The sequence below is a fragment of the Equus asinus genome, chromosome 10 (genome assembly GCF_041296235.1).
Source record: "Equus asinus isolate D_3611 breed Donkey chromosome 10, EquAss-T2T_v2, whole genome shotgun sequence".
Classification (NCBI taxonomy): domain Eukaryota; kingdom Metazoa; phylum Chordata; class Mammalia; order Perissodactyla; family Equidae; genus Equus; species Equus asinus.
The window spans coordinates 94,419,895-94,444,678 of NC_091799.1; the positions used below are offsets into that span (position 1 = coordinate 94,419,895).

General features: G+C 40.6%; 1 long non-coding RNA gene across 2 annotated transcripts in view; it reads right to left on the bottom strand.

Moving 5' to 3' along the window:
• Window positions 1-17,169, bottom strand: part of LOC106828671 (uncharacterized) — a 158,437-nt gene extending 141,268 nt beyond the window's left edge. For both annotated transcript variants that reach the window (XR_011506529.1, XR_011506530.1), the window contains exon 1: window positions 16,879-17,169. This is a non-coding gene — a long non-coding RNA (uncharacterized lncRNA). The remainder of the gene's footprint in view (window positions 1-16,878) is intronic.
• Window positions 17,170-24,784: the final 7,615 nt, after the last annotated feature.

Consider the following 24,784-nt stretch of genomic DNA (forward strand, 5'->3'; position numbering starts at 1 on the left):
AGGAAACGAACCAGCAACCCCGGGCCACTGAAGCAGAATGTGGGAACTTAACTGCTCCACCACCAGGCCGGCCCCCCACCAAACTACATTTATTTTATATATAAAACACACCACATCCCACAGCTAATCTATCAAAAATGCTTTGGGCTCTACCTTCAAAGGCTGTCTAGTACCTAACCACTGCTCACCACCTCCACTGCTACCACACTGGCCCAAGCCATTATCTCCATCTGGATTATAGAGTCTTGATAGATCCTAGAGAGCCCCCTGAAAGTCTATAGAAACCACATGGCCCTTTGAAAATATGTCAGCTCACGTTACTTCTCTGTCAAATACTCTGCAATGGCTCCCTCATTCCCTCCAAGGAAAAGCCAAAGACCATAAAAACAGCCACCATGCCCTACTTGAGTTGACTCCAGCTGGAGCTCTTCCCCTCAACCCTCTGATCCAGCACAGTGGCCTCTTGCTCTCTGCAATCACACCTTTGCTCTGGCTCCTCCTTCTGTCTAGAAATCTCTCCTCCAGATGTCTGCATAGCTACATCCCTCACCTCCTTCAAATCTTTGCTCAAATTACCCAGTTCCAGTGAGGCCTTCAGGGAGTAGCCCATCTAAAATTGTAACAACCACTCCCTTCTTCCCTCTGCCACTGTCTTACTCTACTGTTTTCCTTTCCCATAGCATTTAGTCTCTTCCGGAATGTTACACAAATTACTAACGCATTGTTTGTTGTTTAGCCTATGTCTTTGTTCGTTTGGTTCACCCATATATCTCAAATCACCTGGAGTCATGCCTGACCCATAGTAGGGGCCCAGTAAGTATTCAACCAACAAATGTTGAATGAAAGACTAGCTGGATATGGAAGCTAGAACTTTCTCTTTAAGCACTACAACTTTTCAAGCATTCTCCAATTTAGAAACCCTTACCAATACAATGCATTGTAAATGTTAGGAATTTTTTTTTCTTACTTGAGGTTCTTGTGTGTGTGTGTGTGTATGAGGAAGATTAGCCCTGAGCTAACATCTGTGCCAATCTTCCTCTATTTCGTATGTGAGATGCCTCCACAGCATGGCTGATGAGTGGAGTAGAGCTGCACCTGGGATCCGAACCCACAAACCCTGGGCCACGAAAGCGGAGCATGCAGAACTTGAGCCACTCAGCCATGGGGCTGGCCCCCTTACTTGAAGTTCTTAATATTGATTCACTTTTCCAAGACAATTCCCAAAGAAATAAAAGACATTTCAATCCCTCTCTTTCTACTCCAGCCAAAAATCATACTTTTGTAAGGAAGACAAAATGAAAAGTAGGCCCTTAAAGCATGTGAACTTGAAAATACTCAATTGTTCATGAAGGTTTGCTTATGTCTATGTGTTGCTGGAACGGCCTCACAAATCGTGACAGTAAGTCAGGCGAAGCCAAGTGAGAAAATTCAACTGGATATCATTTGAAATATCCATCAAAGTCATAAAGTTTTAATACTACGAAAGCATGCAGAATCATATCAAGATTAAAAAGATCTCTATTGTTCAACAGAAAATATGCTTTTAAATATCTTGAGATTCCATCAAGTTCAATGTTTTTAAGAAACTGAGGGAAAATATATTTAGAGATCTTATGATCAAAGAAATGTGAAGTTCTATCAAGTGACCAACCTGGGTGGAATCTAAAGACTTCTGTGAATAAAAAGAAGAATTAGGGAATGGGGACAAACAACCTGAAGCCAGAGATGTGGGCCCCAGGACTAAAGAGAGCCACCCTTTTGAAGTTTTAAAGCTCACGACATGTGAAACATAATACCAGGCCCATAAGCCACTTGTAGGGTGAAATATTTTACATACACAAATTTGAAAATAGGAAGTTTGACAACACGAACTTGAAAGTATCAACATTATCATAGAAACATGAACAAAAGGCATAAAATAGTAGTCCTAGACAGGAGCATGCATCAGAACCACCAGAGGGCTTGCTGAAATACAGATTTCTGGGCCCCACTTCCAGTCTCCAATTTAATAGATCTCAGACACAGCCTGAGAATCTACATTTCTAACAAACTCCCACAACGCTGATGCCACTGGCTCAAGGAGCACACTTTAAGAACCACCGGAATAAGCCCTAAGATAGTTCCGCATTCAATTAATGTGTAAAATGGGAACAGTAAATTGTCTTGAGGCATGAAGAAAAAGGTACGCATTGTTGGTAGCTATCTGTAAAGTCAGTCCTCTTCATTCACCTAAAAAGATATTTCTCCAGAAAGGATGTTACAATTTCGCAAGTCCTTTTTGTACATCACCTCCTTTGAAGGTAGGAAGGCATCCCTGGCAGCACCCTCCCCCTCTCCTATTGCTAAGGTGGCCTCCTCACAGAGTGGCTGCTGACCAGGGCCCATTTTAGAAGAAAAACAGTGAAAAAGCCCCTAGCTGGCTGCAGAGAATCAGATTCTATTAACATGCCCAGTTTGAGACAAAACATTCAGGTCCTCACTGGTGGGTGTGAGTGATGCCGGCCCAGAGAGAGCCATCCTGGGGTGTTTAGAGGCAGAAGAAAACCGCTTCGGGTCCCAGCAGTGCCGGATGCTTTGTGTGCGGGTCCCTCGGGCCCCCGGTGGCTGCAGCTGGCCGTCCATCTGTCTGATCTCAGCGCAATTTGCGGACGAGGTAAGAGGGTAATGCGAAGGTCAAGTCTAAGTGATTCTTTTTCTTTTTTCTTTTTTTTTTCCACAGCTACTGATGGTTGGCCAAGAGATTAAAAGCAGAAAATATCAGACCTCCCTTTTCAATCCTAGCAACAACGAATGCAGAGAAAAAGGCATTTTAGGGGAACTACAAAGAGCTATTAGACAACAACACGCATTTACCTTTAACAATGAGCCGGCTGCATTTACGATGCTCTCCCCGGTCACTGTCCTTCACATGTTTGTCCTCCATATGCCTTATTTTTCTTTTTAATAAAATTTGGTGTTTAGAGTTCAGAAAGGAAGTAAATATGATATATTTTAGATTTATTTTATTTTTCTCTAAATAGCTTTTTAATAAAAACTTTTAATCTAATATTCTGTTTCATAGTTAATGTTTTTGGGAAGTGAAAAAAAAAGAAAATGTCAGGGCCAGCCCCATGGCTGACTGATTAAGTTCACGTGCTCTGCTTCTGTGGCCCCAGGTTTGCCAGTTCGGATCCTGGGCATAGACCTAGCACCGCTCATCAAGCCATGCTGCGGCAGCATTCCACGTAAAAGAACTAGAACGACCTGCAACTAGGATATACAACTGTGTACTGGGACTTTGGGGAGGAAAACAAGGAGGAAGATTGGCTACAGATGTTAGCTCGGGGCCAACCTTCCTCACCAAGAAAAAAAAAGGTACACCTTTAAAAAAAAAAAAAGAATATGTTTACCATACTCCTGGAAAAATCATGAGACATATTATAATAACTTTTTCTTTTATAGGAGAGCTATCTTCTGTGTCAAGTTTGATTTAAGTAATACGTTTTTTTTTTAGATACACATTCCTGGTAATCATACTCTGAATTAAGCAGAGAATAATGTGCTTCTATGTCTATAAAACATGCTCTGTTAAGTCTTCAAGATAAGCAAGGATTTTCAAAGGAAATATTTATGAAGACAGTTTTCTTTTGAAAGCCCCAATTTCAAATATGTTTTTGTATCGTCACATTCTGTATGTCAGTTTTTTGTTTGGACAATATGGCATTATCAAAATGACAGAGTTAGACCACACATTGCATCACAGATCCTTCCATCTGACAGCATAGGACACTGAAGGTGAGACAGCTTTGAAGCCTTGCTCAGAGCCACACAGCGGGTTTGTGTAACAACCAGAGTTTCTGACTCCTAACTCAGTGTTCGCTCCTGAATCATGAAAGCTTCTCCAGAGTCCTCAGGACCCTAACTCTGAATCACCCACTTAAACAGCTCTTTCCTTGTTGAGAGAAAAGTGGGCTGGGATGGGAGCAAGGTAAGAAGATTTCCCTCAGAGTCTGTCTCCACAGTCCCTAGGGCAGAAAGGCCAGTAGGATTACCACTATTTTCTCGATTTCCAGGTGGCAGGTCATGAATCTGATAATATCTCGGTGCCTTACATTTGGGTAATGGTCATGATCTGTAAGCCCCTCTCATCTTTGCTTTTTGAATTGACTCTTCTAGCTACAGACCAAGGGAAATGTCTGAAACTCTGATCTGCCCACATTAGAGGTGTGAAACCAGGCAAATCTCCTTAGTATTTCCATCCAGAGGATGCTGGACAAATGAACAGTCAGAGCAGTCCCTGAGGGAAAGGAGAGGTCCCAGGAGTACACCTTGAATTCTGAACGAAAAGCGTGAAGGAAACTCAGCACGCAATTGGACATACAATCTTTGTCTTCACCAGGCTGGTTTCTTACCCGGCTCTCAGTTGAGAAACCTGGAGCTGGCTGGAAGTTGTTCGTGTGAATCTCAGTCTGTTCCTTCTCACCCCAAATTAGCCGGTGTTCCAAGATGGAGCCAGGATCCTTGATTACACCAGGGCCGGTCATCTGTCTGGCCTGAGCACTGTCCAAGAAGGGGAGGCCAATCTGTGTCATCTCTTGTTTAATTCTAAGAGCTCCATCAGGTCCTCAGTCAGAGAGCACCTGGTGACCAGTCTCAGAAATATATAGAGCATTCCCTTCCTCTCTTCATGTTCTTACTAACAAAGCAAATCCTTTCTTTCATATGTGTCAGTCCATGATCGCCAAGAAGCAGACACCGAGACAGAATTAGGTAGTGGAGAGATTTTGGTGGGGGGAGGGAGAATCCTTGTGAAGGATGAAGGGGAGGGGAGAGGGAGCAGGGATATTTTGGAGAGAATCTTCAGGCTGAGCTGCAGTTTGGATTCCTGGGAAAGGAGAGAAGAAAAGATCGAGGATGTGCTAGGAGGACGGTCAGCCTGCAGCGAGCTCTGAGACCATCTTGTCCAGGTTGGACGGAGCTCCCCCGTTAGAGGACATCTACCTTCTGCAGGAATGAACTAGAGCTGATACCGCTCACCAACCTCTCAGATTTCCTTGAAGGGATTGCTGAGCACAGCACCTCATGGCACCACACACATACATCTGCTACCTTGATGTTTGGTTAGCTCTAGAATAAAGCTCCTGACATGAAAGGGAGTAATTCTGCACCTCAAGAAGGAAATAGCGTGAACAGTATATGGTGTAGGCATGCTGGTAGTACTTTTCAATTTTTTGGATAAGGAAATAATTCTTGTCATGAAATAAGAATATCATGTTTCTTTCACACAATTACTATATTGTAGGGATGGAAAGGGGCTTTAGAAATAGTTGATTCAGTTTATAAATGCAATCCAATTTAATCTAAATAGGTTTCCTTCCTTACCTCTTACCCCCATACATTCTGGAGCAGGGTCTCTGACCCTTTCTTCCAGATCTTTCATTGAGAAACCAGACATCTAGATGGTATAGTCTGATGGCCCAGATGGACTGCCCAGATTTTCCCACAATTCTCAGAGAGGCTTATGTACGGATTTAATATCTAGTAGGTCATTCTGAGTCTCACCTAAAATTTAAGAAATCTTATCTCACAGAATTTCCCCAAACTGCACACATTTTATTGAAATAAACTGGGCTTCTCCTTGTTCTGTCTTACAAATACTCATTACACTGTCCCTTCTCTGCTCCTCTTTTCCATTAAACCTATTCTCATGTTATTCCCGTCTACGTTGCTCTTGGTACAGCTCATATTGGCTTGAGTGCTGCATTTTTTGAAATAGCCTAGAGTATGTCTGTTTTCCAAGTTTTTTGGTCTTCTAAACTCGGTTGCAGGATTTTTCTTCAAAGCTCAGCAACCTGATTCAAATTGCCTAGAAAGCTTTGAATAGTGGCTTATTTCTAAGGCACACTAACACCAAATATGTTCAATACTCTGTAATAAACACTGGAAAGCCCATTTCTGCTTTTTTTGGCACAGGATAACTGGAACAATCAGATTGTTATTTAGCTGGCATTGCATAAGAACAGATTTGCTTCCTTAACCTAGAAAAGCAATCAAAATACCACACTAATTGACTTGAACGTTAGAACATGCCTTCATTTCCTATATTAGATAGGATTCTCATTGTTTACGTAGAGCTCAAGACACCTCTTCATAGAATATTAAGTTTCAGGACAAGGGCCAGTCATTACAAAAATCCCTTTACCCATTACTCATTTGTTAACTTGTCTGTTTTAGTCTAGTATAGTGAGTTGACTTTGAACTTTGCTCATTCTTCATCATACTCTCACTTTTTCCTTAAGATTTTTAAGTAGTTCAAAAAATATTGAGTACTCTCTAGGTACTAGGTACTGTATGCTAGATACTGTGTATACAGTAGTAAACTGAGTTCTCTTAACTTACACTACAGTGTAAGTTCCTTTAGAGTAAGGGCTTTGCTTTCTTCATTACTGCTCCTTCTGTACCATGAAGAAGTGCTACCTAGAGCTACTTGAGTTGGAGAGCAAGTCTAGTCAGATACCTAGATAATAATAGCTAACATTTATTGAGGGCTCATTAGATTGATAGGCACTGTTCTCACATCTTTATGTATCTATACCTGTCTGGATAGACATACATTGGTATCTGTGTGTACATATCTAGATATATACACATAGATATCTAAGTATACCTATTCTATTCTCTCTTTCTGTATGTACATATACACAATTGATTCTCATTATTCATAGTCCTTATATTCTATAAAGTCACCACAAACACTAAATTAGCAAATAATGAGCATTACTTCTAGGAGAGTACAGAGTTAGCTTCCTGCAAACATCTGGTCACAATATTTTCATCAGCTGATCAATACAAAACTTTGTTTCTGTTTAAAGACACCTAATTTAATATAAGTGGTTGGTTCATTAACAGCAAACTCACAGCCAACAGCACTGTACCTCACAACTAAAAGAAGTTTATCTAACACATGTATTTTCTCCATAAGGCACATCACAGCCTTCCTGCACTTAGGAATACCAGACAGGAAGGGCTTCAGCACTGTTCTTGTGGGCCATTTTAAACAGTGAAATCACCAAAAGAAAAGCACAAAGATGAGAAAAATTAGCATTAATTATGTTGGGAAAAGTACACTCGTTTTCCTTATGAAAGCTGACACAAGAAGGCAGAGCATCGCCTTGTTCAAGCTCACTGGGAACATGGCATCAGGCGATTCAAACATTTTGCCACCTGTGCATGTCTGCAAAAGCCACAAAAGTGCCATGAGTATTGATTTGGGGGTTACAAATAAATTTTAGCAAGTAGGGAAATTTGCAAACACAGAATCCACAAACGATGAGGATTGACTCTATATGTGTATATAAGGATACACAAACCACGCCTACAGCAAAACTACACACCTTTAACATAGACAATGAAGACACTGACATTGTTAAAGATTTGGTTTTCTTGGTTCAGTCATCAATTTGAATGGAGACTGCAGCCAAGAAATCAAGAAAAGCCTGGGACTTGGAAGGGCAGCAATGAGAGAATCACCCACACCCTCCTATTTCCAGTTACTATGTATGGGTGCAAAAGCCAGACAGTGAAGAAGGCTGACAGGAAAAAAATATTCCTTCATTTGAAATATGGTGTTGGAGGAGAGCTCCACAGATACCCTGAACTGCAAGAAAGACAAACAAGTGGATCCCAGAGCAAATTAAGCCTAAACTATCGCTGGAGGCAAAAATGATGAAACTGAGGCTGTCTTACTTTGGGCACATCATGGGAAGGCAAGATTCTCTGGAAAAGACAGTAAGGTTGGGAAAAGTAGAAGGCAGCAGGGGTAGAGGAAGACCAAATCTGAGACGGATCGACTCCATAAAGGAAGCCACAGACATGAGTCTACAGGAGCTGAGTAGGACTGCTGAGGACAGGACATTGTGGACATCACTCATTCATAGGGTCGTCAGGAGTTTGAGTTGACTTGACAGCATGTAATAACAACAATGTATATGTATTTGTGTGTGTCTGTATGGCTGCTCTCAGCATTAAATGTTTGTACACGTTTAATACTGACAACAGCTATCTGTGGCAGATAATAACCCCAACTCTAGTTTATAAATGAAGAAAACTGAGGTTCAGAAAAGTTAAGTAGGTAGCTGAAGGTTATATTGCTGATAAATTATGTGAACCCAGGGATTCAGACTCCAGAGCCTACTTGCTTGATACTCAGTGTCAGTTATTAGTTGTTTTGTTTTTCCTCTATTTTTGAATATTTTCATTGAAATCTAGCATGAAAGCAGAAAAATCCATGTATCAGAAGCATTCACCTTGATGAATTTTCATAAAATGAAGAAACCCACACAACCAGCGCTTAGTTCAAGAAACAGATCAGATACCCTCAAAGCCCCTTGGGACCCCTTCCACTCACCAACCCCCAAGGGCAACCACTATCCTGACTTCTAAGTATTACCTTCTATTTAAAGTGTGATTGACACCACCTGGATATTAGTTTCTAATACCATTCCTCAATAAAAGGAGTTAGGGCTCCTTGGAGAAATGGCCGATTCTAGGACTAAAGCAGGAAATACACAAGATAAGCCTGGAGCATCTTATAGTGCCAGAAATTAAGGAAGTGCTTCAGAAAAAAAAAAAAAAAAAGGAGGGGCCAGCCTGGTGGCATAGTGGTTAAGTTCATGTGCTCTGCTTCAGTGGCCTGGGGTCTGTGGTTTTCATCAAGCCACACTGTGGTGGTATCCCACATAAAACAGAGCAAGATTGGCACAGATGTTAGCTCAGGGCCAATCTTCCTTTCAAGAAAAAAAATGGAAAGTCCATAATGATGGGCATATCACAAGGGCAGAGAAGCCAACTGAACAAGTTCCTGATGGCCAAAGCTTGAACAATTTAAACAAGAAAATCAATAAAACCTATTGGACTTATAACCCAAAGTATAAAATAAATAGCCAGGAGTCCATACTGATATAAATAAATGATTGAATAAATTTTTAAAAATGGGAGAGAGTAGACAAATCTCTCATGCATAAGGATTCCAAACAGTTTATGTAGATAATCGTCCCTCAAGAAGGTGGAGAATAACTCTCCACTCCTTAAGCAGAAGCTGTGCATAGTTACTTCCTTCTGAACAGCGCGGTCTACCCTGTCTGCCCCAGCCCTGCAGGCAGTCTAATCTTTACTGGTCTGTTCTTTAACGACGTCCCCGTGGAGGAGAAGCACCCTGTTATGCTGGAAATACATTCAAATAAGATTCAAGAGACCTTGCCTTATTATTGCCTTCATTCCAACACACACTGTTGTGCAAGCCACAAACTTCAAATCTTCAGATTCCTCTTTGAAAAACTGAGGAGAGAATTCCCTTACATCCTTATAAATTCACCAAATTGTGGTTATGTGGACAGGCTCTCTAGACTAAGTTCAAATTCCAACACTGCCACTGACTAGCTGTAGGAACCTAAACAAGCAACTTGACCTCCTTCAGCCTTAATATCTTCTCCTATAAGATAGGGATAAGAGTAGTGCTTACATCCTTGAGTTTTTATAAGGATTAAATGATAGAATACATAACAAGTACGTAGCACTTGACATTGAAAACAACCAATACATGCTAGAGATTAACAATAATAACAACAATAATATGCCTGGTTTTGGAAACAGTGTATCCCTGGTTTAGAACATCACCTGTCTAAGACAAGTCTTGGTTGAAAAGCACAAAGATCTCATTCTCTAGACTTCTTGTTCTTATGCTTTTATGGCTTTTCAATCCCCATCTGTTGGACACATTCTTCCTTTAAATACATTGGTACATTTAATTGGCCAAGAGTTGAGTCCAACTAGCTTAGCTCATTTTTGCCCTTAATCAATATCTGCAAATCTGTACTCTACACCCCTATTAATTCAGTTTTACAGCATCCTCAGGGGGCCTTCTCACTTCTCCTAATGTGATGGTCAGAGTGGACTCATCATAGTCCCAAGTTTGAGCCATATACTCTGACTAGAGAATCTTTGTGGTTTCTTTGAGTACATGAATAACTCTATAATTAGATTTCAGCTATAAACATACCAAATATGTACATACAGCTCCTTACCACTTGATCTCCATAAAGAGATAAATCAACTGAAAGAAAATGATGGATGAGGCTGTCACCCTTGCAAATTGAATAAAAATGTTAAGCACACCCATTTCTTTACAGACAAAGCCTGGTGGAAATGTACTATCTCATAATAGGCCTTTATTCAGTATGTAATTCCTATATATACTAGAAAAAAATACACTGCGGTTCAAATAACTCTAAACTCCTATGTACTTTACTTTCACATTAAATTCTTTCTTTATTAAAGAGCAGAAGTAGAGTACTAACCCTCTGCAGCTGAGACACAGACATCTCTGGCAGGCAACCATGAGCTCCTTTAGTCTCCATCTTCCCTCTCATGTGAGTGCTTGCATGCCAAAATTTCATCAACTGTGCAATTTTACAAACTTTACAAACTAATCTGTTTCCTTATTAGTAGTCATTATTAAATGTCTACAACACACACACGAAAAGATTTAAGCCCCTATGTACAAGCACTAGTAAAAAAAATTATTAGGATGTTAATAATAAATTAATCCCAACCCCATGATCCCCTCCCCACTCAATGACTGTGAAATACGCGAAGTGGTTAACATAAACTAACGTCTTAGAAAATCAGGAAATATAATTTGATGATCAGTAAGTTGCTCAAAGTCGTAAGGAGGCAAATGAACATTCGATGACAAGAGGTATAAGGGGTGATAAAGCGAAAACCACTCCCAGAACTGGTTAGACACCTTGAGCTGAGCGAGTCCAGAGGGTTTTGAGAAAAATAGGGCTTTAAACAAGAGTGGAGAGAGTCTTCCTAATGGATATGTATGTTATTACTTCACAGTATGTGTATTTATTTCCCAAATTATGACCATGTGGAAAGATAGCAAGGCCAGGAAAACACTGGACTTCGAATCCCAAAACCTGGCTTTAAATATCTACTATCATTTACTAATCAAACGTGAGACTGGGAATGAATCAGAAAAACATTGCAATGTAACAGTTAGCATTCAGCTGCCAATAGGAACTGAAGCAAGGCAGACATTTAATTCTCTCACATGGAAGGAAACCCGAGGTAAGTGCTTCCAAATTTGGCTGGGTAATAAAGTGATGTCATCAGAGATGTAGGTTTTTTCCTATCCTTCCTTCTGTCCTTTTTATCTTTTTTCTATCTTCTATATCCCAAATTTGATTGCTTTTTCTTCTCATGGTCCCAACCAAGATGGCTGCCATAAGTCCAACCATCATTTTCTCACATAAGTGCCTTCAGGGCAGGAAGATAGGAGAAGGGGCAGAACCAGAGAGCTCTCCCCTTGCACTTGACCCTTTCACAGGAAAGCAAAATCTTTCCCAGAAGCCCCCAAGTGGAATTCTATTTATAACTCATTGGCCAGAACACATGGTTCTGTCACATGGTTAGCCTTAATGGCAAGGGTAATCACTTTTCAATTCTCAAGAACTTTCCAAGGAAGAAGAAGGGATGATTCAATTGCTTGATATTCAACTAACAGTGCCCATCAAACACATACCTGGTCATTAATGTAATTTTGTGTTACTTTATGTCTATACATGCATACACAGAATCACTTGTATGTTTCAATCATAAAATAATTGAGATCTTTGTCCCCTTTTTGCAACTCACTGGAACAAGGCAGATACGATCAAAGGGAGATTTCCACCCTTGTCAAGAAAAAATTGAGACCTTTTAAGATTACTTTAAAAATTAATTTGCTAACAAAAATTCCTTTCAAATGTTCCTTAAACTTTGTACTTGTGCTTAAAAATAATAAACCTATACTTGTAATAATTTTAAACATATGAGTCTTCGCAGAATTTGTACCAATCACTGGAGTTTTACTACACCTGTAATTAAAGCCATTTTTAGTTTCATTTTTAAGACTTACATTTTTTCACTGTTACTTTTAAAATAATTTGTTAGAGGAAAAATATAACCTTTTACCAAAGCAATTTGGAGTGTAACCCGAACTTTTTTTCATTCCAACTCTGACTGTTCACTACTGTGGAGGAAATTAATGCAAATAATGAAAATGGTAAAAGCTAATAAACTCAATTCCCACTGGGAATGAGGAAAATTTTCTGCCTCTTATAAAAGGGAAAAATTATACACATCTGGCAGGAGTCATTGGGATATTCAATACCACAGAGATTGGCCTAAATAGTGACTACAGACCATTTGTAAAGAAATATGAGGGGGTTGGCCTGTGGCATAGTGGTTAAGTTCATGCACTCCGCTTCAGCAGGCAGGGGTTCGCGGGCCCAGATCCCAGGCATGGACCTAGCACGGCTCACCAAGCCATTCATTCAGGGACTTTGAATGTCATATTGCTTACGGAAAAATGACTATGCTTCTAAAATATCTAACACATTATAAGAAATCAACAATAAAAAGCAACCACAGGTTAGAGTAAGCAGGGTTGGTAATAGTTAAGTATTACCGATCACACACAGATACTCATTTATTTACACTTTGTGCTACATATTTGTCTTTTAAAATGATGTACGATAACGCTGCTATAAAGAGTTGCTCCTTTTTTCGTTGGTTTTTAAAAGACAGATATAAGTTAAGTATTAAAAAATCTTACTACCACTCCACACTTACCAGAACATAAGCTCCATGAAAAGAGAGACAGTTTCTAACTTGTTCCTTTTTATGCCTCCAGCATATAATACACCATAGCGCTCAGCGAACATTGGTAAAATGAGTGAATGCCCGTGAAATCATGCAGACCACAGTGCAGTTCATTTGAAGCCAAAATGATGGAGATAAACTTTCTCTGCTAAGAGTAGAGATATTAACATGTAAAGGAATACTGCAAATATCTCAAACATCCAGGAAAGGCGCAAAAATGTGTTGAGTCATCAGGATCTGCTTCTCCAGAGAGCAGTCATAGCTCTTTATGCAACATTTAGTAACCATTACTAAGTGACGACTTACCTGACACTTGTAGAATCATTAGATGGACTCTCTTTCCTTAAACTTTGACCTAACTCCACCCTCTCTCAAGAGGAGACAACTGGACCTCCCGCCCTACCTCCACCTACAGGGATTTCAAGAGGGAAAGAGACTTCCTGTGCCTCCTCATTGCTCCTCCAAACCACGTCTCCCCCACCTGGCAATAAAAACTGCAATGTGGAAGCTAACGTTATCTGACTCTATCAATCTCTTCTGCCAAACTCCTGACTGTCCCTGATATTTGCTGAGAATTTGGATATCCAGCCCCCAATTTTTCTTCTCTACCTCTGTTCCTGAAAACACTGGGTATGACATCCGTGTCTGAAAATAGATGATTGATTTTATACCCTGGTATTGAATGCTTAATACCCTTGATCTCCTCTACCACAAAAACCTTTCCCTCTAAACCCAACTTAGCCACCCCCTTCCACGGCAACCGTAGGTCTTTGTCTTTACTCTGAAAATCTCCCACTTTCACTTTGTCTTCTGTTACCACAGACTGCTTTTCTTCCATGCCCCTCCATGCTTGAACTTCACTATCTTGCCCTGTATTTAAAAACCTAGCTTGAACTCTCATCTTGGCTCGTGGAGCCCTCTGCAATCCATCCACTGTTATTCGTCTCACTTCCTTTTTACCCCCCACAAACAGGATTTTGTCTTTTCAGACATCCTGAAGGTCTTGTGTTTCCAAGCGGGCTTCAAGCTTCGGAGTGGTGCACATTTTGCCCTGCTTTTCCTCCTTTAATTCGCTCTCATTCGGTCTCTCAAAACTGGTCTTAAAAGCATGCATTCCTGTTAAAAGCCTTCCCATGCCCTGCCTGCCCAATCTAGTTTATTTGTTTTTCCTCCTGGTTCCCAGAACAGCCTTCGTATAACTCCAGCACACACGACTTCAGAGAGGGATCATGTTTTCCTCACATGTGTAACTGCAACACCTAAGACGTGTTGGGAAAATGGTAGCTAGTTCAAGCCCTGAGGATGCTTTCCGTTAAATATTGAGAATTGACACTGGAGAAACTGGAAAACAGCAATAGTTCCAAGTTTAAATTTTTCCCACTCCAGCTTTATATTGTTTGCTATACCTTTAGGTATTATTATTCACCCCTAGATAGTGATTGTATTTTATTGTCTTACTAAAGATAAACACTATTACTATTACACAATGGTGATGGGCAATATTTAGAAGTTGAAAATGGAGCGTGATCAAAGGAGGGTAGGCTTTCAAACTGAAAGATGGGGAAAATGGAAGAAAGTAAGTATTCCTATAAACTTTAAAAGTCAGCAAACAATAATTTCTGTTTCTGAAAGAGTGTTCTGCAAAATGTAAAGAGGCTCACCACTTGGCTAAAATTTTAGTTATCAACTAAATTATTTAAAACAAGAAATTTGAACTTGGTTCCATTTTCAGACAAGAAAGCAAATCAGCAAAATAAGTCTTCAGAATTATCATATAAGAGAAAAAGAATTTATTAATCTCATCCAATCCACATGCTACATGCAATTATTAAAAAGCTATTACACACAGGGGCTGGCCCCGTGGCCGAGTGGTTAAGTTCGCGCGCTCTGCTGCAGGCGGCCCAGTGTTTCGTCGGTTCGAATCCTGGGCGCGGACATGGCATTGCTCGTCAGACCACGCTGAGGCAGCGTCCCACATGCCACAACTAGAGGAGCCCACAGCGAAGAATGCACAACTATGTGCCGGGGGGCTTTGGGGAGAGAAAGGAAAAAATAAAATCTTTGGGGAAAAAAAAAAAAAAAAAAACAAGCTATTACACACAAATATGGGTGATTACCGCCGTGTAAGCACTTGCAGTTTAAAATAGAATTACAGCCAGTATCTACAACACTTAGAGTCTTCTCCATATCTGAGTTCTCCTTTAAAATCATCACCAGTACCCTGGTGGTCAAAAGATTAGAGTTGTAACTCAATCTGTGCCATTAATTGTGGAATCCTAGGTTAGCTGATTAACCCCTCTGGGTCTCAGTTCCCTCACTTGTAAAATGAGAAGAGATTAGATGAGTGGCTTTTCAAACATTTTGTTAATGGACAGAACACCCTTCTTTTTCCCAAAGGAAATCTTACTGGGAATTCTAACAGAGAAAATCTGCAACATAACAGCTCCAGCAAAGGCAAGATGAAGCTTCAGCCTCCCCCTTGCCAGTGTAAGCACATTGCAGAGCTCTGGGACAGAGTTGGAAAACTACTGGCACAGGGTGACCTTTGGGGCCTTTCCCAACAATTTTGGCAGGTCCTTGGGTGGTCTGGTGAGTAATGATGATACCAGGGCAGGTCTGTTAAGCTGAGCACCCAACTTTGTCCAAGTAGAAAATAGCACATTTTTCCTAGTTCTCTCTCAAAAAGTAGAATGGGAGATTTGTCCTGAAGTGGCCTTGGAAGAATCTGTGCCCACCTCCCCAGTTAGGATGGTGACTCTTTGAACGGCATTCCTGACTGCCTAACTGACTTCCATGACCACTTATCCCTCTCCACAGTCTGTCCCTGGCAGCTCCGTCCCCTGAGCCCACTGGCCTCATCCTCCTCCACCTTGTGTCTCTCAACACCTGCAGCTTGGCCATGGACTCCTTCTGAGCACCACAGCAGGAAGCTCTGATTCAAGAAACCTCAGGTAGATGAAACAGACACATAATTAGAAAGCTATAGAAACCTTGAACCGCAGAGTTAAGAATTTGATCTAATAGCCATACAACCCTCACCCCAATCACTACTGTCTTCTAGTACACGTGTAACATTTACAAATAGTGATCACAGAATAGGATACATGGGATGTTCCAGATCATACAGATAAGTAGAATTGCACAAACCCTAGTCTCTAACCAAAGTATATACAATTACCAATCATTAACAAAGAGACAATCACTCCTCCCACATATCTGCATGATCAAAACACACTAAGGCGTAATTCATGTGTTAATAGGAAAACCATAATGTCTGTCTCTTTGTTTCTCTGCCTGTCTCTGTCAGTCTCTCTGTCCCTCTATCTCTCTATCACTATGTCTCTGCCTTTGTTTCTATCTCTCTGTCTCTGTCTGCCTCTGCCTCCTTACTTTCTCCATCTGTCCATTTGTATCTCCCTCTGCCTTTCTGATTCTGTTTGTCTTTTTGTCCTTCTAATGTATTTAATTGGCATCTATTTGTTGGTATGTGTTCCTATAAAACGCATACTATTTTGTGAGTATGTCACAAAGTGACTAGTAAGGTAGCCAACAGTTTAAGAAAAAAAAAGAAGAAAAGAATCCACCCCACCCCAACCCCTGCCCTGGGGGGTTATCATAGCTGGGAACCTCAGATTCCTCAAGGACAGTAGGAGGAACTTTACAACAATTGACCTTGCAGGCCTTTAGGACCTAAAATCTCTAAAATCTCCTTCTCTGTCTTGCTCAATTAAAATAACCCAGGGCTTTGCTTTTCCTCTCACCCACTCACATTCAAAGATCCAGTGCACAGGGTACTTCATTGTCTACATTCTCAATCCCTAAGGCAAGGTGAAAAGATGCTTTCAAAACCAGGGCAAAATTTGGCTCCTTTTAACTCTTTAGGGAAGGAAAGAAAGAAAATCTCACTTTATTTCTACAACTTATTTCAAAATTTGCAAAGGAATTCCCACAGAACTATTGCCGTTAAAAAAAAAATCAGCCCACAAAATGTCCACAAATTCTTAAGCACCCACAGCCCAGTTGACAGTTGGTGACTCACAGATCACCTACTCTTCTCCTGATTCACTGTAAAACCCTCGCACACACAAATAAACAAACGTCAGAGAGCAAACACAGAGCTCTCTCCAAGCGATTATAGTTTAAGGAATTATAATTCTCGTGACTTTATCTGTCCACTGTCTAAATATTTACCTGTCCCGTCAACGTTTTGGGCATCCCAGACGTGCCTTAGAAGCCTGTATTGTAAAAGTGAGAAGACAAATAATGCATTCCAGGGGTCTCCTAGCTGATCTGCATCCAGTCCCATTGCAGTGGCCTGCTTCCACTCCAGCTTCCCCTTCTGGCTCCTTCAAAACCATCTCCTGGGGCTCGGCAATCTCTCCCTCCAAGGAGACCAGAGATGAGGGGACTTTGAACTCGAGAGCCTGGACTTTCTGTTCTAATGAGATTTCGTTGGTGCCCATTTAGTTAGTAAACAACAGGTAGGGAGGTGTTCGTTCTGCTTGCTGGGATGATGAAATAACAGACTCTTACCCGCTAATTTCCCCTTGCTAAAGTGCTAGCTCACCGCAGGATTCATGTAGTGCCCCGTGGGAATGGAGAAAGAGAGTGCTTGTCAATAATACATGAGCACAGAAAGCCCTAGAAATGTGTGCTTAAAGCCAACTTGAAATGAGGGTGGGGAGGGGGTGGGATAGGTCACACGGTGAGGTCTATCAGATAAAAAAGCTCTCTCGGAACCTAGATTCTCTACAAATTTTCTTTACGCAAACTGACTTTTCTCCTACTAACACTTCCACCTTCTGGGTCTATTTCATACTTAGAAATCCTGAAACAGGAAGAGTAACAAACACAGTGCTTTCAGTAAAAAGGCAAGAGAGGGGAAGAACAAAATGAAACAGGAGAGCATCGATCAAGTGTGTGTGTGTGAGTTTGTGTGAGTGTGTATACGTGTGTATCTGGGTGTTTCAGGCCATCTTTATTTTTATTCCTTTCATTCTTCAATGTTTATGTGTCACAAATTGCCCCCACTACGCTGGTAACAATTTCAAGGCAATGATTTTTTTCCTTTGAAATTTAACTTCCCATCTTTTTATCTCAATGGTAAGGTACAACACAACATCCACATCAATTTTCCAACATTTCAAGGAATTGATGGCTCTTTATAACACTTCACAGATCCATAAATTTATTTCACTCAAAGTTTTCTTTTAAATAAAACATTTCATTTATTATAAACTTATTTTCCTTCTTTAATAACATATACAGCATAATTCAAACTTTTCCTGATAGCTACAGATCCTTAATTATGAGCAAATATTTTATCATGTTGTAATATAATCAGCTCCTGATGGGCCAAGACACTTAAGATGGTGAGTTTCTACACAACAAAATGGTTCAGGTTTTCTTCCACTCAGAGCTGACCACAGCCCTTCTCCACCATCATGGCTTCCTATTCCCTGAGAGCCTGTGTCAATCATCATCTCCACTGTGGGCTAGTCGCCACTCCTGTACCCTTCCACCAGCCTATGCTCCCCGTATTTTATTTTATTTTGTATTGCTTTATTTTGTTCTACTTCTCCTCTCTCCTCTAAGCTGCTTTCCCTGCCCTTCTCCTGTTCTTTCAGCTCTTCTGATAGAGTGTGTGTGATAGAAGAATATGCTGTTTGGTTCTACTCGGATAAGCGACAATTTCACCACATTGAGCTACTTAGGTCTCCAGCTCTCTTTTTTTAAATTTATCCCAGCTCATTTTGCTGTTGGAAATGCTTTCTTCTCCTCCCTCCACATCTCCCAACTTAAGATTCGGTGCCATCCTGAGAATGGGAGATTGCCCCGAAATGGCCCTCCAGATGCGACCAGACTCTGCAATAATTTCTAGATAGGAGATAAGGCATTGACAGTTGGAGAAGTCAGAGCAAGAGGTTCTTTCCTTAAAAATATACCAACCACAAAAAGAGTTGGAATAGGCACATTTGGAGATGAAATTAGAATTTTGGCCCTATGAATGAAGAACCTAATATGAAATATAACAAGTAAATTCAGCAGAATATATGCTGCCCAAACCTGAAGGATGCTTCTAGTCTCCTAAATGGTAACCCGTGGTTAAACAGTGATGTTCACAGAGTCCATTCTCTAATGGGCTTTCACGTCAGAACCAGGCTGTGTTCACCCTCCACAGTTAGGGAGCACCATCTTGCCCACCCTTTGTATTTCTTCCTTTAAAGGAAGAAAAGTTGAGGGCTGTGGCAGCCTGTTTCACCCTCCCCTAAAGCTATTAAAGCTATCAAAATTGTAGTTGACAACGATTTGTTAAAAATAGACAAAAGTATCAAGTTTTCATTTGCCTATTCAAACGCCCAAGCTACCTTCCTAGGGAAACAGTAGTTTCAATTACATTTGAATTAAACTTTAGAGCAGGGGAGGGGGAGTTACGTCTGTGAGTTGTTCCTTCATTTCCACATTTCAGTTCCTTTAAATGCTTAAGAGACATAATGATACTTAGTCGGTCCTGTTTCCCCAGATTATCGTCAGGCAGGCCTGAGAAATAAGTTGAACTATTCTGGAACAGTACTAGTATATAATAGTACCTTTCAAGGAGTTAAGTTTCAAATTCCTTTAATATACGCAGTCGCCCACCACCCCTTTTCTCCACTCCCAGTCCATCACTTAAGTCATTAGTTCTTTCATAGGAAGTGAATGTATTCTGGTCCCTAAATGAATTGAGAAACGTTTTTCATAGCCTGCTAGATGCCAGGCACAGCTGTATGGAGCTATTCACACTCTTACCCTGCTGGGGCCACAGGTGGTCCGTGGAGCTGTGGTTAATGCAGTCCTGGCTGACTTGGAGAACACGTTGGGTTTCACTGAGGTGGAAAATACACAAACCTTTTCAACACAACTGCTAAATGAACAACCACATTTCATTCCACCCTGGAAGGTAATGCTGCTTGATCAGGAAAAAAAAAATGCATCTCACCTCATCTATGACCAAATCAGGCAAAGCTGAATGCTTTAACCGTTGGTTCAACCACTGTGAAGTAGGTAGGATTTGACTGCTAAAGCCAGTATTGGTTTGTCATCGCAACAGTGTCAGTAGATAGAAAGCTGCCAGGCTTTGAAGGAGATTTTGGAAGGCGAAGTCCTTATAAATGGCCAGAAATAACACAAATTTCACCAATACGACCCACACCATGGAACAATCTTAAGTGAACATTTAGTAGAAGTATCTAGTTGTGAGGGACTTATCGTAAATGAGAAGTTGCAGATTCCTTCTGGAGTCTATGACCAAGATAAAGCTTTATAACTGACCAAGATTTGAGCCACAAAAGCTGGGTTGCTCAGTCCAACTTGGTTATCTACCGTATTATTTGGCTAGGAGTGTGGTAACCAAGTATGACAGACTGGGTGGCTAAAACAATGAAAATTTATTGTCTCACAGTTCTGGAGGCTGGAAGTCCAAGATCAAGGTGTTGGCAGTGTTGGTTCCTTCTGAGCTCTGTGAGAGAGGATCTGTTCCATAATTTTCGCCACCTTCTGGTGTTTGCTGGCAATCCTTGGTGGTGTTGGCTTTTAGAAGCATTGTTCCAATCACTGCCTTAATCTTCACATAGTGTTCTCCTATATGTGCATCTCTGTGATCAAATTGCCCTTTTTTATAAGGACACCAGTCATACAGAATTAAGACCCACCCTAATAACCTCATCTTACTAAATACATCTGCAAAGACTCTATTTCCAAATAAGGTCACATTCTGAAGTACCGGGGGATAGGGTTTCAACATGTGAATTTTGGAGGGACATAATTCAACCCCTAACATCACTCTAGGGATGTATGCTAAGGTCCAAGAGAGGAGGCCATGATGCAAATCATGAGAGAAACCTATTTGTCAGCTGGCCACTGAGTGAAGGCACGGTTGAAACTGAGGCATATAAATCTATAGCCATGTGGGGTTTGTCATACCCTAACTTTGATTTAAAATCAATGAGTTTATTATATTCCATATTTAGAATTCAGCTTCACTTCATCTGAAGATGAAAATACATTCAAAAGAACGTGCAAATCTCCCTCCACTTACTTTTGTCATAATCCTGCATAGGTCAGTACGGTTGGGCATTTTAGACAAAAGATTCGAGAGAGTCAACATGGCATTGGACACATGCTGTTTACTCAGAACAGAGACAATGAGAAAGAGCTTGCACTAAGGGCTTTCTGTACATATTTCCTTTCTTTACACACACAGAATACAAGTCCACTAAGGGTAATATCCTTAGATTAAAAAGATTATCAAACTATGATTTTGAATTCCAAATAATACATGTAGATATACCTGCCTCCAGGTGGTGGAGCTTAATCCCTCCACTCCATTGAGTGTGGGCTGGACTTAGTGACTCACTTCCGAAGAAAGAAGGAAATAGTAACTTTACAGCGTAGAAGGCTGGTAAGCATGATCTTAACCAAGTGATCAAGTTAATATCACCAATGATGTCACGTGGACATCATGTCAGCTCTGATACTTTGTGATGCAAAGGACATTTCCTCTCTGTGGTTTTCTGCCCCCAAACCCATAACCCAGTCTAATCAGGAGAAAAACATCAGACAAACCCCAATTGAGGAACATTCTATAAAATATCTGACCAATATTCTCAAAACTGTCAAGATAATGAAAAACAAGAAAGATGGAGAAACTATCACAGAGCGGAGGCGTCTAAGGAGACAGGACAACTAAATGCAATATGGTATCCTGGATGAGATCCTGGAACAGAAATAGGACGTTTGGGGAAAACTGAGGAAATCTAAATATAGTCTGGAGTTTAGTTAATAGGAACATAGCAATGTTGGTTACCTAGTTTTGACAAATGTACCGCAATAATGTAAGATAATAATATGGGGGGAAACTGATGCTGGGGGAGGGGTATTCAGGACTCTATACTATCTTTGTAACTTTTCTGCAAACCTAAAATTATTCCAAAATCAAAAGTTTATTACGAAAATATCTATGTATAGATATATGTCATTATGAAGCAGACCATCAAGCCTTATTTCCTACAATATTTACGCAGCCTAAATGAAGTCTAAATATAAAACCACATTTAAAATCCTGTATATACCACAGAGTCTGAAGTAAAAAAACTTCAAATTTGAACAAAAAGTAACAAAATGCCTCTACTTGTTTACTTTATTAAAACTTACAAGCTTTCCTGTGTTCCAGAAGGTTGAAGGGTCACGGGCCATGTCATGTAGGATTATTCATGACACAAAACATACTGAAACTCCCTGCTTTTAAAACCAAGGCTCTTATTCTAGAAATGATTCAAAAAGTATCTTCTCCACATGTCAACGTTATTCATCCTGAACCAAACAAAAAACATCCTAGTGGGTTTTTAAATGCAGTTTTCTGCCCCAGATCTTGAAAGAATCTCAGTTGAATGGCCCGTCCTTAAAGTGAGCCCTGGGAATAGGGAGCCACACTAGAGTTTGTATGTGTTTTTCTTTGAATCTCTGGTACTCAATTTTCTCATACTTATTCAAAATTTAAAGCTCTGGTTGTTTAGATTCAGTAGAACACTTTGTTTACACATATATGAAGAACACTAAAAGGAAAGAGTTTATTTCAAGGTTCATGGAATTTTAAAAAGAAATAAAGCAGACATCCACTGTAAACTCACTGCATCGTAAACTAACATGGCATCTTGCTCAGAACAGAGGGAAAACCAGTTTTTATGTTGAGGAAATATAGAGAAGTCTGTTATATGGAGAGTCTACCCTATTGCCTGTACCATGCAACAAACTTGGAAAACCCTTTTATGCTAATTTTCACAGGCACTCCAGCCTTTCCTAATCCCACAGTCCAGTTGTTGATTTGGGGCCTTCAACTTTCTTCTTTCAGCCCAGGTCATCATCAGAACAAAGTAGAAAGAAAACTCTCATTAACACCCTCACTAACATTATTTAACTTAGGTACCTGCATAAGGCACTTCTGACCCAGACCACAAGTAATGTAAGTTCTGGTTCTAGATGTTCCACCTCCTTCCAATAGTATCACTCACACACTTCAAATTCCCTGAGATAGATTCCGTGTTCCTCCCTCTAGAATATCACTGGGTAAGCAAATATCTGAAAGCAAGATCCTGCTCTGTAGCCCCTCACTCATAGGATGTCTCCAGGGGTAATTCTATACCTGCTTCTCAATATTTATCCCTGCAACCAGGACCTGAAAACTTCACAGGATCCAGTTATTACTGTCTTCTGTCTCGCCCCTCCAACCACCTGACAAACAATTGCTTATTAAGCACCTAACATGTTTGAGATTCTGCCAACATATAAATGCTATCAAATTAAGAAAATATCAATTAAGAAATGCTACTTCCTATTTTCATAGAATAATATTAGTTCTCAAAATTCCCTAGGAACAATGGTAGGCAGAATATTACCCCCCACCATCCAAAGATGTCCATGCTTTAATCCTCAGAACCTGGGAGCATTTTAGGTTCCATGGCAATAGAGAATCACTGTTGCAGATGAAATTAAGGTTGCTAATCAGCTGAACTTACGATCAGGAAGGATATCCTGAATTATCTCGGTGGGCTCAAGTTAATCACAGGGGTCCTTACGTGGGAAAGAAGGAGGTGAGAGGGTCAAAACCAGAGAGACTGCAGTATGAGAAAGACTCTAGCAGCCATTGCTGGCTTTAAAGATGGAGGAAGCGGTCATGAGCCAAAGACTACAGGCAGCCTTTAGAAGCTGGAAAAAATCCCAAGAAAACAGATTCTCCGCCAGAAATTCCAGAAAGCAATGAGCCCAGCCAACACCTTGAGTTTAGCCCAGTGAGAACCATTCCTGACTTCTGACCTCCGGGGGAAATAAATTTGTGTTGTTTAAACCACTAAGTTTGTGGTAATTTGCAATAGAAATGATAGGAAACTGATAGACACTAATTATAAAGTTTATTTTCTTCATTGAATTACCTCTCTTTCTTCCAGAATTAATCATTGTATTTTCATCTTGACTCTTTTCTCTCATGCTGGCAATTTTCCTTAAATGTCTCTGATCCTTCGTTACCTGTTCACATTTAGGAATATAGCCTGCCAATGTAAGACTTTGTGTAGTTTTCTTCCCCCACCAGTCCTCTCCCTGATTGGCAGTACTGAATCCTAGCTCTCTGTACATGGCCAAGAAGTAGCAACAGAAAAATCCTCTTCAGAATACAGTGTTCCTACTCATCACTTTTGTGGTAGAAAATCTGCAAAAATGATCATCAACAATCTCCACCATCCATATCGATACATGCTGTATTAGTCAGGATTCTCCAGAGAAACAGAACCAGTAAGAGATGCTAGATAGATGATAGATAGAGAGATAGATATTGATTTATTATAAGAAATTGGCTCACTTGATTATGGAGAGTGAGAAGTCCCAAGATCTGTAGCCCGCAAGCTGGAGACCCAGGAGAGCTGATGGGTACTTCCAGTCCAAGTTCAAAGGCCTGAGCACCAGGAGAGCCAAAAGTGTGTGTTCAGTCTAAAAGCCAGCAGGCTCAAGAGTCAAAAAGAGCTGATATTTCAGCCTGAGTCTTAAGGCCAGAAGAGAGCAATGTCCCAGCTCAAGCAGTCAGGCAGGAGGAGTTCCCTCTTACTCATCATTTTTGTTCTATTAAAGCCTTCAACTGTTTGGATGAGGCCCACCCACATGAGAGAAGGCCATCTGCTTTAGCCAGTCAATGAATTCAAACATTAATCTTATCTAAATATTCCCTCACAGAAACACTCAGAATAATGTTTGGCCACATGTCTGGCACCCTGTGGCCCAGTCAAGTTACACAAAATTAACCATCATACATGCCATTCCTCCCACCAAATGGTAGAGTCTCTCTGTCCTCTCTTTCAACCTGGCCCAGCCTCATGACCTGCTTTAACCAGTGGAATAGGGTGGAAGTGATGCCATGTGACTTAAAGGAGCTTGCATCTTCCATACAGCTACTATGATAGAATCCAGCTACCGTGTAAAGAATCTTGGATTGGGCTATAGAACAGTGAGAGATCACGTGGAGAGAGAGAGGCCCAGCAAGCCCAAAGACATTGCAGACACTCCAGCTGAA